The following is a 14,429-nucleotide window of genomic DNA, read 5'->3' as shown; positions in this document are numbered from 1 at the left end:
TCATTTGTTTAATAGGTGTATACATCAATTGGGGGTTTTGGGTAAAAAGAACTCTTTAAATCATGGTATTTCGAAGCCTTATGCTTCTCATCGGAAGAGGAGAGAAGACGCTAAGTAACATAATGGGAATGCGACGTATAGAGATAGTTTCTTTAGGAGCGAAACAAATTATTGCGGTTGTTTGGGGGAACTATATTGATATATGTTATAAAGGAAGAGTGTAGTTTGTAATATATTATGTGATTAGGTGTATAGTATGTCTATCATAGTGGGTTTTATGTATGCGGACATTGGGGAGAATATAGGGTGTGTTGAAATGTTTATTTTTTCATCATATGTGTAGCTGTGTTGTAGTTATGAGGAGGTTTTTACATTATATATTGGGTCTATGCTAAGTTGGTAGATTTTAGCAGGGGTATCTGAGACCCTAGAAACACTTAGAAAAGAGATATATGTTATTAAGCATAATATTATGGTGATTAAAGTGAATAAATGCCTTATAGGGGGTGATTTGTACTACGATGCTAATTTAGTAAGATAAAGGATACAGATGGCATAGTAAAAGGATAAACTACCAGGGGTTCTAAGTGGATGGTTGTTAAAATATAATAATTATAGGAAAAATAATATATAATAATAGTTCTGCGGGATACATTGTAAGTAAGTACAGGAGAGGAAAGAAATATAGCATAATAAACATTGAAATGTAGGAGAATAAAGGGGTATATATATTAGTCCTCACGCGAAGGAACAGGACATAATTTTTTTTAAAATAATAATGACTAGCGGGGGTACCCGGCGTTTCCCGAGTGTTTGTTTCCGGGACGGGGGGGAGTTTTAAAAAATGTAATGGTAGGTAAGTAGGAAGGATCAAACCCGGAGTCATGAGTAAAAGTAGGAAAATAAAGTGTGAAAAAAAAACAAAAAAAAAAACATCTGCAACGTTAACTGTTCGGCCACCAAGAAAAGTCCATTCCAGTTGTTTAGGAAAAAAAACAACAAAAAAAAAAACGACTACGGTAGGTCGGCGCGAACGTGAAAATATAATGTAAATTGTCCAGCACGCTAACCACTACGCCACAGAGCACTGCGGCTTAGTTTAGTGGTTTTAAATAACTTCACATGAAAGAACTACGAAGCCAAACCGGTGTTCTCTTCTCAACTGTTCCTTGTGAACGATCCCCAAACGGTGATAAGTGGTGGCAGGGGGAGGAGGAATTTATTAGAGAGAAAATATTTTACCACTTCCATTGATCTTAACCGATTTTGGTCGTGACTTCTCAGCAGAAAAAGTATAGAAATCTAAGATTATCGAGGAATTTGAGAAATAATAAGCCTATAACACACCTCAGATATTGTTCTGCCGTTTGTGCATATTATATTTGCATGAAATATCTTGATTTTTAATCCTATTAAGGTCAAAATCCAACGGGAGTTCATTTTATTTATATAGAAGAAAGAATAGAAGAAGAAGATAGAAGAAAAGAATAGAAGAGAAGATAATAGAATAACAATAATAACAAAGACATTCGCTGGCGAAGACTACTATTTACCGTAACCAGTTATACAGTCCTTTTTAAATTTTCATCTCTATTTTTCTCATTATGTACTGAATATTTGTTAATGACACCTATATGAAATATGTTCCGTATTAAATGTTAAAGATTTTCTATTCTGAGAGAAGTTGAAAAAATTTAATCTAAAAAAAAAATTAATCTTAAAGTTTTTGTAAAAAAAAATATGATTTTCTCATTATTCAGACCTGTATTACAAAGAGGGGGTTGCAAAAATGAGTTGTGGTGTGAGGAGAAATACAAACTGAAAAAGAGAGAATATTTAGACCTGTGATAATACAAAGAATGGGTTGCAAAAATGAGTTGTGGTGTGCGGAGAAATACAAACTGAAACAGAGAGAATATGTAGACCTGTAATAATACAAAGAAGGGGTTGCAAAAATGAGTTGTTGTGTGAGGAGAAATACAAAGTGAAATACAGAGAAGGAGAGTTTTAAAATATAATCATAAAAAGATAAGATACTAGTTAGAAAAAAGCATTTCATCCAAGGCATGGAAATTGTTAAACAAAATGTTTTTACTATAGACTTTAAAAATAAAGGTACAAGATTCAATTTGAACTTTATTTATCTTCAAAGTGCACTTTTATGAATTTTACAAAGTTAGATATAAAAATGTAATCTAAATTGAATCAAAAAATTATCTTGCATTTATTTTATGTAATGTACAATTTATTTTGCAATTTAAAAACATTATCCTTCATCTAGCAATTAATGATATAGATATAAAATTTTCAATGATTAATAAATTGAATCTTGTACCTTTTTTAAAGCCTATAGTAAAAACATTTTTTTTTAACAATTTTCATGCCTTGGATGGAATGCTTTTCTAACTTGTATATATATATATATATATATATATATATATATATATATATATATATATATATATATATATATATATATATATAGGTTCATTTGTGAAAGGACTGCCTCCGTTTAGATAGTGATTCAAAGAAGCATTTTACTGTTGGGAGCGCATTACTGTCTGCAGATTTACCCCAAAAATAAAAGCGGTTCTCTTTGCTGATGAATCCACCACTACTCTCTCTATCTCCTTCTCTCTTTCTCTCTCTCCGTCTCTCTCTCTCTCTGTCTGTCTCCCTCTCAGTCTTTCTCTCTCGCTCTCTCTCTCTCTCTTAGAAGGGTTCAATAAAGAGTCTTCAATCAAAGTTGTCCCATCACCGCAACATATGTATCGATTGTACTCGAATTTATCGAATTTTTACCCTTCGACAGACAAACGTTTAGCAACAAAATCCCACCACTTCAGTCTTGATGTCCCTAGATGCTGGAATGCTTTCTACTCTAATAGCTTCTTCCATCAGATTGATACAATTTGCCCTGTTACTTGCTTCCCTGACTGTACTGACGTACAATAATAACCCATTTGTGCGTTCGTCAAATTTGGTTGACATGCTAACAACATATATCATATAAAAAAAGAAAACACTTTTCAACTCTATATTCTCTCCGCGAGTTCAAACACACACATTATTACTCACATTATATCTTACAAACTACACTCCTCCTTTATCACCGAGATCAATATAGTTCATCCAAACAACCTCAATAATTTATTTCGCTCCTAATAATATTATCATTAGACGTCGGATCCCCATTATATTTTTTGCGAACTTCTCTACTTTTCTGATGAGAAGCATTAGGCTTCGAAATACCATGATATCAAGAGTTCCTTTTTAACCAAAACCATCAATTGATGTATACTTTTATTAGATAAATGAATAAATCTATATATATTACTATATCGTATTTATGTCGTCATTTTCTCCCTTTACTGATTCTTATATAAGCTCAAAAAAAAAATTTTGTTGAGCTTTATTTTATCCCGATAAATCTCCTCTTAAAGAAGTAAATTCATTCTCTTTCTTTAACGCATATATATATATATATATATATATATATATATATATATATATATATACACGCACACGAGTTGGACGATCGGCGTCGCCGGTCGAGCAATACGCTTAAACATAATATTTTAATTTATGCATATTACGTATGCGTTATTATCAAATCCATCTTCTTTTGAGTATCATATATTATCATATATTATGAGGAATAATTTGCCCATTTGGACATTCGCCGAAAAAACAATGAATAAAAAATAGTAATGATAATGTCGTTAATCAATTTCTGTCTGTGTTTTCTTACAATATTACGTTAGCTTATATTTGGGCTTGACAATGAATTCCCTGAAATAGTCACTTTTAATTAATGGCTAGTTTTAAAATATGCAAACGAAAAAATGATTTGCGGCAATTTTAAATGGTTCAATTTTTTAACCGAAAATTGAACTCATGAAAAAGAAAAAAAAGAAAATGAAATAATGAGGTGCACCCAGGCTTTAATAGGGTGTCGATCTGTAGTTGATTGCTCAACCACTGAGCTATATTTCCAGATCGCTATATATGTGATTTTTGTTAAGAAGAAATGATTTGCTGAGATTTAATTTTTCTTTGGCCGATGTAAGGCAAAATATTCATCTGCGAAAATTCTTCTTTTGTTACAAGAGAAGAAAAATCTGATTTTTTCGATTGTCTATTCTTATCGGATGAAGTGCTTTACAAAACATAGCAAAGAACATTGCCTGACATATAAATTATATTTGTGTGAAATTTGCAAAAGATAGGCTCAGCCGTTTCGGAATCTATGAGGGAGAAACTCTCTCTGCCGTAAACGACTGAGCTATGAAATTATATTTGCTGCAAGGCTAAAAATATAAACATGAAGCAAAAGCTACTACGTTATGCATGCATATTCGTAATGCCGTCGTTCGATCTTCACCTTGCAAATTTCGTTTTTTTTTTTTAATTTTCACACTTTTCTTTTTACCGATTTTCCCGGGCTAACATCCAAATATAAAGTTTCGTATGTGTTCAAATACTTTATATATGAAGTTTCATGTCTGCAAAAAGTTTGGTAGGCAAAATTTTGTGAACAAAAATATGCGTACATGAATGTATATATACAGCGTTTTGTGTTTACTATAAACTTTTTACACAACTATCGCGCAAGTATAAATCATATAAAATATGTACATGAATATAATTAAACGTAATTAAGTAAAGATGATCATCTCATAAGAAACCCGATAAAACTAAAAGGTAATTAATCAAAAAGAATATTTAAAAGAATAAGCAAATTAGCTTTTTTTGCTCGTGAATGCAATTCCACGACCCATATATAATAAAGTGTTATTTTGTTTTAAAGAAATGGAAAAACCGGTTGTTAATATATTAATACACACAAAAAAAAAAAAACAATTTATAGGAGTCTCTCTCTCTCTCTCTCTCTCTCTCTCTCTATATATATATATATATATATGTATATATATATATATATATATATATATATATATATATATATTATGTCAGGTCATGTCATATGCTACTGGTACCATGTAACCCAGTACTACCAGCTTCATGGTCGGGTCACCGGCGACTAAACTGGTTCCCCCGCCAGACTTGTTTGGTGAGGAGGGTGGCTAGTCTCCCTCTGAAGAATAAAAACAGGACCTTTTTTCGGGGTCAACAGCTAACTAGCACCGTGTGTGTTTGTGTGTACGTGTGTGTGTGTGTGTGTGTGTGTGTGTGTGTGTGTGTGTGTGTGTGTGTGTGTGTGTGTGTGTGTGTTGGGGTGGAGAGGACTCCCGCAAGCCGTGGTGAAGGAAACCTTTCTAGGAGAAGCAAATGTCTGATTTAAAAAATCATAAAGCGGGAGACCAGTACCTACATAAAGCTATCTACAGTTTAACTTGTTGCTGGCTATCTTGCTCTTGCTTATTGTTGGATCTCAATATTTTGAACCGAGAAAGAGACTTGGCTGTCGTACAAAGCTAAGACTCTGCAACATCATCTGTGTATAAATACTCCCTCAGGCATTTGTCTATTAAAATGGTCCTGTGACGATGGAAGTCATTTTTGTGCTCATGGACTTTAAGTGTCTGAAGGAGTGGCACTCGTTTGAGAAGACGTTTCAATCATATATATATATATATATATATATATATATACATATATATATATATATATATATATATATATATATATATAGAGAGAGAGAGAGAGAGAGAGAGAGAGAGAAAATAAAAAGGAACAAACCGTATTATGTGTTCATCAACGTTTCGTCTTTATTTCGAGACTTCCTCTGGATGAATGAGATTAAGAAACAAAAAAATATACCAGTACAAAATATTTGAAAATGTTTCACGTGCACAGTATGATGCAGTTCTATTTCAGAGAAACGGAAAATTGATGTTGGAAATTTGAAAAGGAGGGGGGGGCTGGCGCTGTTAAAGAGAAGGAAATTTTAGTGACGTCATATAGTCGTTAATTTAATTTAAAACTATGAACGCAAGTTTATATTCTTATTGAGAAAAAGATATATCTGTTGAAATTTTAATATAAGTTTGTAACAGAAATGAAATGAGTGTTTTTTTATGTATTTTATTGATTGAGATTATGTGTTAATTATTACAGGGGGTGTTTGAATGGTGTGAGAAAGTTAACCTGTGTCCACAGTTAAATAATGTTCTTTTAATAACAGTTTACTTATTAATGGCGCTATGTTATAGAAACCTCCACGTTGTTTAATAGTGCTTGAAATTGCGATAAGCGCAGATTCAAGAAGTCTCCGGCGCGGTTTATTTGAAATAAATTTAACTACTTTTGCTTGTTTAAAATCAAAAGTGTGGTTATATATATATATACGCTTCCTATCCTCCCTGAAGAATAGAGGTTTTTCCAGATTCCGATACAATTACCGATTCCGTGCTAAATTCCCAATTCCAATACAATTACTGATTCCGATTTCAATTCTTTTAAATCTCGATTGTCGTTAAAACACAAATCTTAAATATGCAGATATTTTCCTAAAAGTCAAAATACACCTGTGGAGGATGATCTGTTGAGTTTAGCTTTACTGGTATTTTAAAATCAATAAATATTAACTATTTTATCATGATTATCGGCAATGGAAGAATTTTGTATAAACAAAATCAAATACTGTTATGTCGTCACGGAATATAACTGGTTGTTAAATGTGGGAATTACAATAAGGCATCGTTTTGGCACCAAATTATTTATTTATTTAAACAGAAAAAGAGTAAAAGGTAAGAGCAACAGATTATGTAAAATGCTGTGTCAGCCATGTTGGAAAGTCTTCCCCCTTCCCATCCAGGGGAGATAACTATTTAGTTTTCGGTTATTTCCCTTTATAGCAAATACAAAAGCAGTTAAAAGATCGTTTGTGCATCGGAAAATAGGCATCAATTTTTCCGATTACGATACCGATTCAGATACCGACTCCGATACCCCCAAATCTTCCGATTTTTTCGATTTCTGATACCGATTTCTATTAATCGTTCCAACACTAGTGTGTGTACTAGCATGGAATTAATAGAAAATATACACAAAGGCGTACATTTTCACACATCTGTCTATCTATCCATTTTTTTGTTCTCTCTCTCTCTCTCTGGCTCTCTCTCTCTCTCTCTCTATATATATATATATATATATATACATATATATATATATATATAATTATTCTTTTTAATCTTCAGGCACTAGTTTTTCGTGCTTACGCGATCATCAGTACCGGTCGGAAGATTCAAACCCAGCAACAAATCCATCTTTGACTCCATTTGCCAAGCCTTTACCTCGGGGCTACCAAAACTATTGCCATGAGAAAGTAGGTGATTAAGAACTAATGAACGCACAATCTGGGCGCAGATATTAGACAACCCAGAGTGTTCGAACGACGAAAGTCGTGAACGTTTCATAAATACTAATTGTTTGCCTCCAAGTTTATACTTCTCAGACAGTGTGCATTCTCAAGTATTCTTAAAGGGGCTTGATAATCATAATTGAAAAAATAATTATATATATATATACATGCATATGAATACAGCCAAACACGCACACATAAACAAACACAGAAATTCGTAATAGCAGACTCATAACAAAACATACACAGATGTGTTTTTATTTTTTGCGCGTGTTTACTAAAAGTAATTTATCTCTGAAGTAAATACATCCGTTCTAATTTTATAGATCAGAATTTATTGACAGCTTCATTCTTTCTTTAACTTATGGTATATCTTGATGAAAAGTAACGTTTGGTAACCACAGTTAATTCTTACATTCGTAAATATGTTTTTTTCAAAACATTGAAACGTATCTAGTGCAATATGTTATGAATAACATCCTGTGTTGTTATGTTGGGTTTCATGATCTTGTTTGCATCGCTGCCAGTGCGCAAACGGATTGGCATGGTTGATTAAATGCATGAAGGACTCGTTAGTCATACTTCTATGTGTTGCCTTTCATTGGCGTAGCCCCTTTGGCTAGAATATAAAACTTATTTAGAAAAGTTTCGCGGGGGCCATGGCTCTACGGGAAAATCTGTTTCTGTATATTTCCCTTCTATTCTTTGTATTCATTTGTGATTCTTTTTGTCTGGTCTAAAGAAATTGAATTGTGACTCATTGTGATTAGGCCAGGTTGAGAAAGACTGGGGCCGTTTTTGATCAACAATGAGTCATGCTGAGATAAGGGTCGATTTTGGAGCCGTGCCGAGTCTACCTACCGACCGGTGTAATAGTGAACGCGTGCATGAACGACCGGGTAGGCAAGGGGGGATAAAAAGAAAGGGACCTGCGCAGCTGGAAGACATAATTGGGTATCAAACCGTAGAGGTGACAGCTTAGTCGACTTTTCCCTCCTTGATTACATGATGGCTCTTAAACAACTGACACCTCAATTCTTATTTATATTTCTTTTGAAGGCGCGCATTATTAGCAGGGAAATAAGGATCGGGGTCACTGATTTGTGTGTTTACACAGGAGAATTGTGGGGTAATTACTGATAAGCCGTCGCCGTGCAGGGCTTAATATTAGTAAAAGTGGAATTCAAAAATGACGGTAAGTCTACGTTATTAAATAAAGAGATGATTATCTATATTTTTTGAAAAGCTGTTCGGTAAATAATAAAGCAATATGTGTTTGATTTCTTTGACGTTCAGTGCTACGAACCTAAGCCGGTTACGTTTTAGACGCGTAGATGCACCAATTCAAAGGACAGAATTCCCTCGTTCTAAAGTATGTAATTTCCATTGCGAAATACGCATCTATATAATATTTACCTTAGTCTTTCTGTCTGCGAAATCATTCCACTTTTTCTCGGAAACTACTGAACCGATCTGGCGCAAATCTTTTAGGAACATTTGTTATAAAGTGTTAAGTACTAAATATTATGGTATCCATTCGATGCACAGTAAGAGATTAATAAGGATTAATAGGTATTAATAGCGATTAATCACCACAATATCACGTTTATTCTAGACATTTTCTCAAAGACTACTTGGCCGATCTGACTGAAATTTTATATGAACCTTTGCTATGACAAGGTGCAGGGAACTAAATATTATGGGATTCGCTCGATTTATTTAAATTTTACTTTTCTCCTCGGAGATTACTGTCCGATCTTGCTGAAATTATGTATGAAGCTTTGGTATGATACAATGCAGCGAACTAAGTATTATAGTATCCGTTCCGTGCATGTTGTGGATTAATAGGGATTAACAGGGATTAGTGTTTATTAGAAAAATGAGCACAAATTTAATACTATTTAACCATCAATTTAGCATAAACCAGCCATTCTAATGCAACAGGTTATAACCGTTAGTCGTTTTCAACGGTCTAAAAAGTCTAGAGTTAAATTAATACAATGGCATATTAATTCTTCAGGATAGGATCCATTTATGTCATTAAGCATTTCATATAAAAATCGCATAAACACACAAAATCATTGTTAATAATTTTATTTTACTCCTCTCTCTCCGCCTACAATTAAACGAACAAAGTTTTTTTCCTGGAACTGCCCGCTCGTGTAACACAATAACACAGAGATGCTTCACAGATGACTAACACATTGTTAATTTCAAGTCTAATGTAAACTAGTTCTTGTTGACTTGCCATCTTAAATAATCAAATTTTACATAATGTCTACCATTGTTATCTCAGTGATTAGCTTACACTCATTAATCCTTATCTTTGAGTGGTCTTTGAGATTTAATAAGAAGAGATTTCTTTGTAAAAATTATGACTATTCAAAGTTCTGCGATGCCTTCCAGCGTTTTTTATTTTTTTCCATTTGTATAATATAACCTTAAACCGACGTATGTCTATCCAAAACTCGCAAAAGAATAATATGGACAAAGATGAAATTACAATAAACAGATAAAAATTAAATGTTAAAAAATAATCAAATTTTTTTAGAGTAATTGATGCTAGCTCTCTGCCTAACCCTAAACTTGGATTCCATGAACAATGCTTCTCTCCCATAACTGCACGCATGTAGAACTCTGGAGGAGAGTCAGTCACAAAGTGAGGACAAACTGACACATTTTCCTCACTGTCAATAAGCCACACCCCTGTCACGTGCCTTAACTTATGTCACAACTGTCATATAGAAATCGAAAAGTTTGTCATTGCTAATAAGCAAACTATTTTATAACCCAGCTGTTTGTGGTTTTATTTCGCTGCCAAGTGTATATATTAAAACAGCGATAAAGGTTTATTTATAGAAAGTATTGCACATTGGACGGCCGGCAGCAGCGAATATAAAACACGTAGAACTTGGAATTCTATAATTATACATTGAACTCCGTCATTTTGGTGAGGAACGTGCTAGTGCTTGTTCATCATGATACCATCTTCATTATGTCATTCTTTTTGTGCTAAGTATATGTTCGTTTGCCATCATACCACCCTTCGCAGAAATATGTGACTCGAATAAACATATATTCGCTAGTTACGTATAATTATGCCTATACATTTATAATTAAATACACACAGATGTTATGCTAAATACACACACACACACACACACACACACACACACACACACACACACACACACACACACACACACACACACACACACACGCGCACAGGCATAGAGCGACCAGCATACAAATCCCTTACGATATATACACAAACTTTATCATCTATTATTTCCAATATCAGGAATTCCCCCACTGAGCAACAACCAGAAGGTTGGCAATGGAGAAGGTGGAACTGCTTGACCGGCAATTCGCCTTCAACTCCACCTTAGAGCCAACAAACACTTCCCTCCCAAATGTCCCTATGCGGAGTGAGGCCACATTAGATGATGTAAAAATCACTCCTTCTCATGTCCGCGATATCATAAAAAACTTAGACACATCAAAGGCGTGTTGGCCTGATCTCATCCCTGCTATGCTAATTAAGAAATGTTCAGCCGAGCTAGCCCCCATACTTTCCAAGCTCTACAATGCCTTGCTGAATCTTGCTTTCTTAATAGCTAGAAGATGGCCTCTCTGGTACCAGTGTGCAAGAGTTCTGGTGAAAGAACAGACCCTCTCAATTATCGCCCCATTAGTCTCCTCCCACTCTTCGCTAAAATCTTTGAGACCTTAATTAATCAAGCACTAGTTCACCACCTCGCAAAAGCAAATCTTCTCTCTGACAAACAGTATGGATTCAGGCAATGTCCTTCTACTGCATTTTTAGCGCATTTACCATGTACTGGATAAGGCGGGCGAAGCCACGGCTGTAGCCCTTGATAGATCCAAGGCCTTTGATAAAGTCTGGCACAAAGGGCTGCCAATGAAAATTAAATCGTACGGTATAACTGGACGTATACTTAATATAATTAGATCCTTTTAGACAATTGAAGCACACAGGTTGTCATTGACGGACGTATATCCAAGCAGCATAACATTAATGCAGGAGTGCCTCAGGGGTCGATTCTTGGACTATTATTATTCCTGGTATTCATAAACGACATCCCTGATAATATTGTGTTCAAGATGGGTTTATTTTCTGATGATACAACGCTCTATAATATGCATGGGGGAAGAACAGATGTACATAAATATAAGACAATGGCAGAAGCGTTTAAAATGACCTCCAGACTATAGTGGAAGCGGGCCGCAAATGGATGGTAACATTTAATGCTAGTAAAACTAAGCTGCTCTCCTTTAACAATTACAAGGCGCCTCTTCAACCCCCTATATCCATGACAAATAGCACCCTACCTGAGAATTCTACCTTCAAACTCCTCGGCCTTAAATTTGCAGGAAATATGAACTGGAAGAATTACAAAGAGGACATTGACAAATGCTGCTGCGAAAAAGGTTGGTTTCCTCTATCGAGTTAGAAAACTACTCACACCTGACAGTATCCTGTACCTTTACAAGGCCACCATTCGCCTATGCATGGAGTATTGTTGCCACATCTCTGCTGGTGCATCTACCAGTAGTTCTACCTCTGAGATAAAGTTCACAAAAGAGTTGTCAATCTAATTGTGCCCACTTTATCAACTAAACTCCAGCCCCTGTCCCATCGCCGCAATGTTGCATCACTGCCTGTTTTACAAATATTTTAATGGAATGTGTTCTGATGAACTCGTTTCACATACCACCTCGACGTACATGTCCCGACAAACCCGCTTAGCAACAAGATCTCACCCCTTCACTGTTGATGTCCTTAAATGCCAGAAAGCTTTCTATGCTAATAGTTTCTTCCCTCGAACAGCTAGATTTGGAATTCCCTTCCTGCTGCCTTCTTCCCTGACTATACTAATATGCAGAAGTTTAAATGTAACCTAAATAAATATTTTGTTAATCTTTCCTAGACATCGCCCCAAATAGTAGCCCCTTACGTCTAAGTTGCGATATGCTTTTTAAAGGGCTGAACACGAGTAAAAAAATCATTTTACAATGGAAACACCCCATGATGAGAAAAACTAAAGAAACAAAAACAAAACAAAAAACAAACAAACAAAAACATGTTATTTAAAAATCGGAAACTAGCTAACGATAGTTTCCAACCCAGAACACAATATTTTTTCCTCCTTTGTCAGAAACATTCTTCACGGAATGTGAGGACTAAAAGACAAATTTAGAGAGACGAGAATTTCGAGACTGCAAGAAGTTTATCTTGGGTTTACTTTCGGTAATCGCGTAACTTCTGCTTACCTTATTTTCTCCTTTAGGCCTTATATTCCGTAAACGATGTTTCTGGCAAAGAGGAAATAATTGTTGTTTTTTTTTTTACTTATCATATGCAAGTTAGCTCCTTACATCAAATGGCTGAATTTCTTGCTGGAGCTATTTCCATGAAAAAACCAAAAAACAAACAAAACCAAAAACATAGGATCCATTTTCTACTCTATGTGCAGTATTTCAAGGGAATCGTTAATTTTGTAAAGCAAAACATTCGCTATTTGTTTACGTATTTGTTCTGTAAACGGCACTACAGCTAAGTAAGTAAAAAATATATACCATTTATACGGAAGAGGTGAGGGCCTGTGTCTATTAAGTATAGTTTACATGGTTTAAAAATATGAAAGTATAAAATAACTGATAAGACTCGTTTTGCAAGATAACCGGCCCCAAAAACATAGTGAAATAAGACACTTGAATGGGAGTCGCATCAAATAAAAACAAACAAAAACACATAAAAAACATTTCGCGCTAAACACTTAAAATGCCACATTCAAGTTGGCATGAACCTGTCAAGCAAATTTGATGAACGCACAAATGTGCTATTAAAGTTTCTCAGAATGTTATATGTCGAGGTAAACTTCTGCGCGTCAGTACAGTCGGGGAAGCAGGAAACAGGGAGGGAATTCTAAAGTCTAGCAGTCTGATGGAAGAAGCTATTACAGTGAAAGGCTTTCCAGCATCTAGAGACATCAAGAGTGAAGTGGTGAGATTTTGTTGCTAAACGGGTTTGTCGGAGTATGTCCGTCGAAGGGGAGCAAATTCGATAAATTCAAGTACAACCAATTGAAATATATTGCGGCGATGGGACACAGGTTGAAGCTATGTTATCAGTGCCGGACCTATTAGATTGGAGATTAATTTTAGACCATAACAAAGAGAGAGAGATAGAGAGAGAGAGAAAGAGAGAGATAGAGAGAGAGAAAGAGAGAGAGAGAGAGAGAGAGAAAGAGAGAGAAGTGTCAGATTCCTTAGCCGAGATGTGGCAACAATACTCCATGCATAGAGGGAGCCCATATTGTTTTAACAGCCTTTGTGATGTCCTGAATGTATTTGTTCCAGTCTATGATGCGGTGAAAATTCAGGCTGGATGTTATTAATCATGACCATCGGTAGTTGGGAAGGCTTGTCCAATGACCATCGGTAGTTGGGAAGGCTTGTCCAATCTACCTATCTGTCTATTTGAATATATTTCTATATTTCTCACCACACGTACGAAAGTAACATATCTCTGTAATATTTTCCGTGAATGTTCTATTTATAATAAAACTTTATTAAATTGTAAATTTTGGCGTCCTGGAATTTTTAGAGAAAATATAACAATGTTGTTTCGCTTGAAAAACAACAACAACAACAACAACAACAACAACAACAATAATAATAATAATAATAATAATAATAATAATAACAATAATAATAACACTTTGAAAATAAAAAATAAATAAAATAAAAAGATACAAAATAATAAGAAAAAAAAAGAAATAAAAGAGAGAATTGGAAAGGGATGCCCCAGGAGAACAAAAAAAAAAAAAACACTCCTGGAAACTGAATTATATAGCAGAAACCTAATAAAAGGTATACATATATGGGCAGTATCATTTGTAAGATACTCTGGACCGTTCAAAAGGTGGACTAAAGAAGAACCGAGACAGCTCAATCAAATGACCAGGAAACTCATGACCATGCATAATGCATTACATCCAAAGGACAATGTTCACCGACTCTCCGTGAAAAGGAGAGACGGCGGAGGAGATTGGTTTGTATAGAAGACTGTGAATGACAC

This window comes from Euprymna scolopes, chromosome 14, assembly GCF_053919585.1.
Source record: "Euprymna scolopes isolate OS-2025 chromosome 14, ASM5391958v1, whole genome shotgun sequence".
Lineage (NCBI taxonomy): Eukaryota > Metazoa > Mollusca > Cephalopoda > Sepiida > Sepiolidae > Euprymna > Euprymna scolopes.
The sequence above is the reverse complement of the archived record's forward strand: the minus strand, read 5'-3'. Positions refer to the sequence as shown.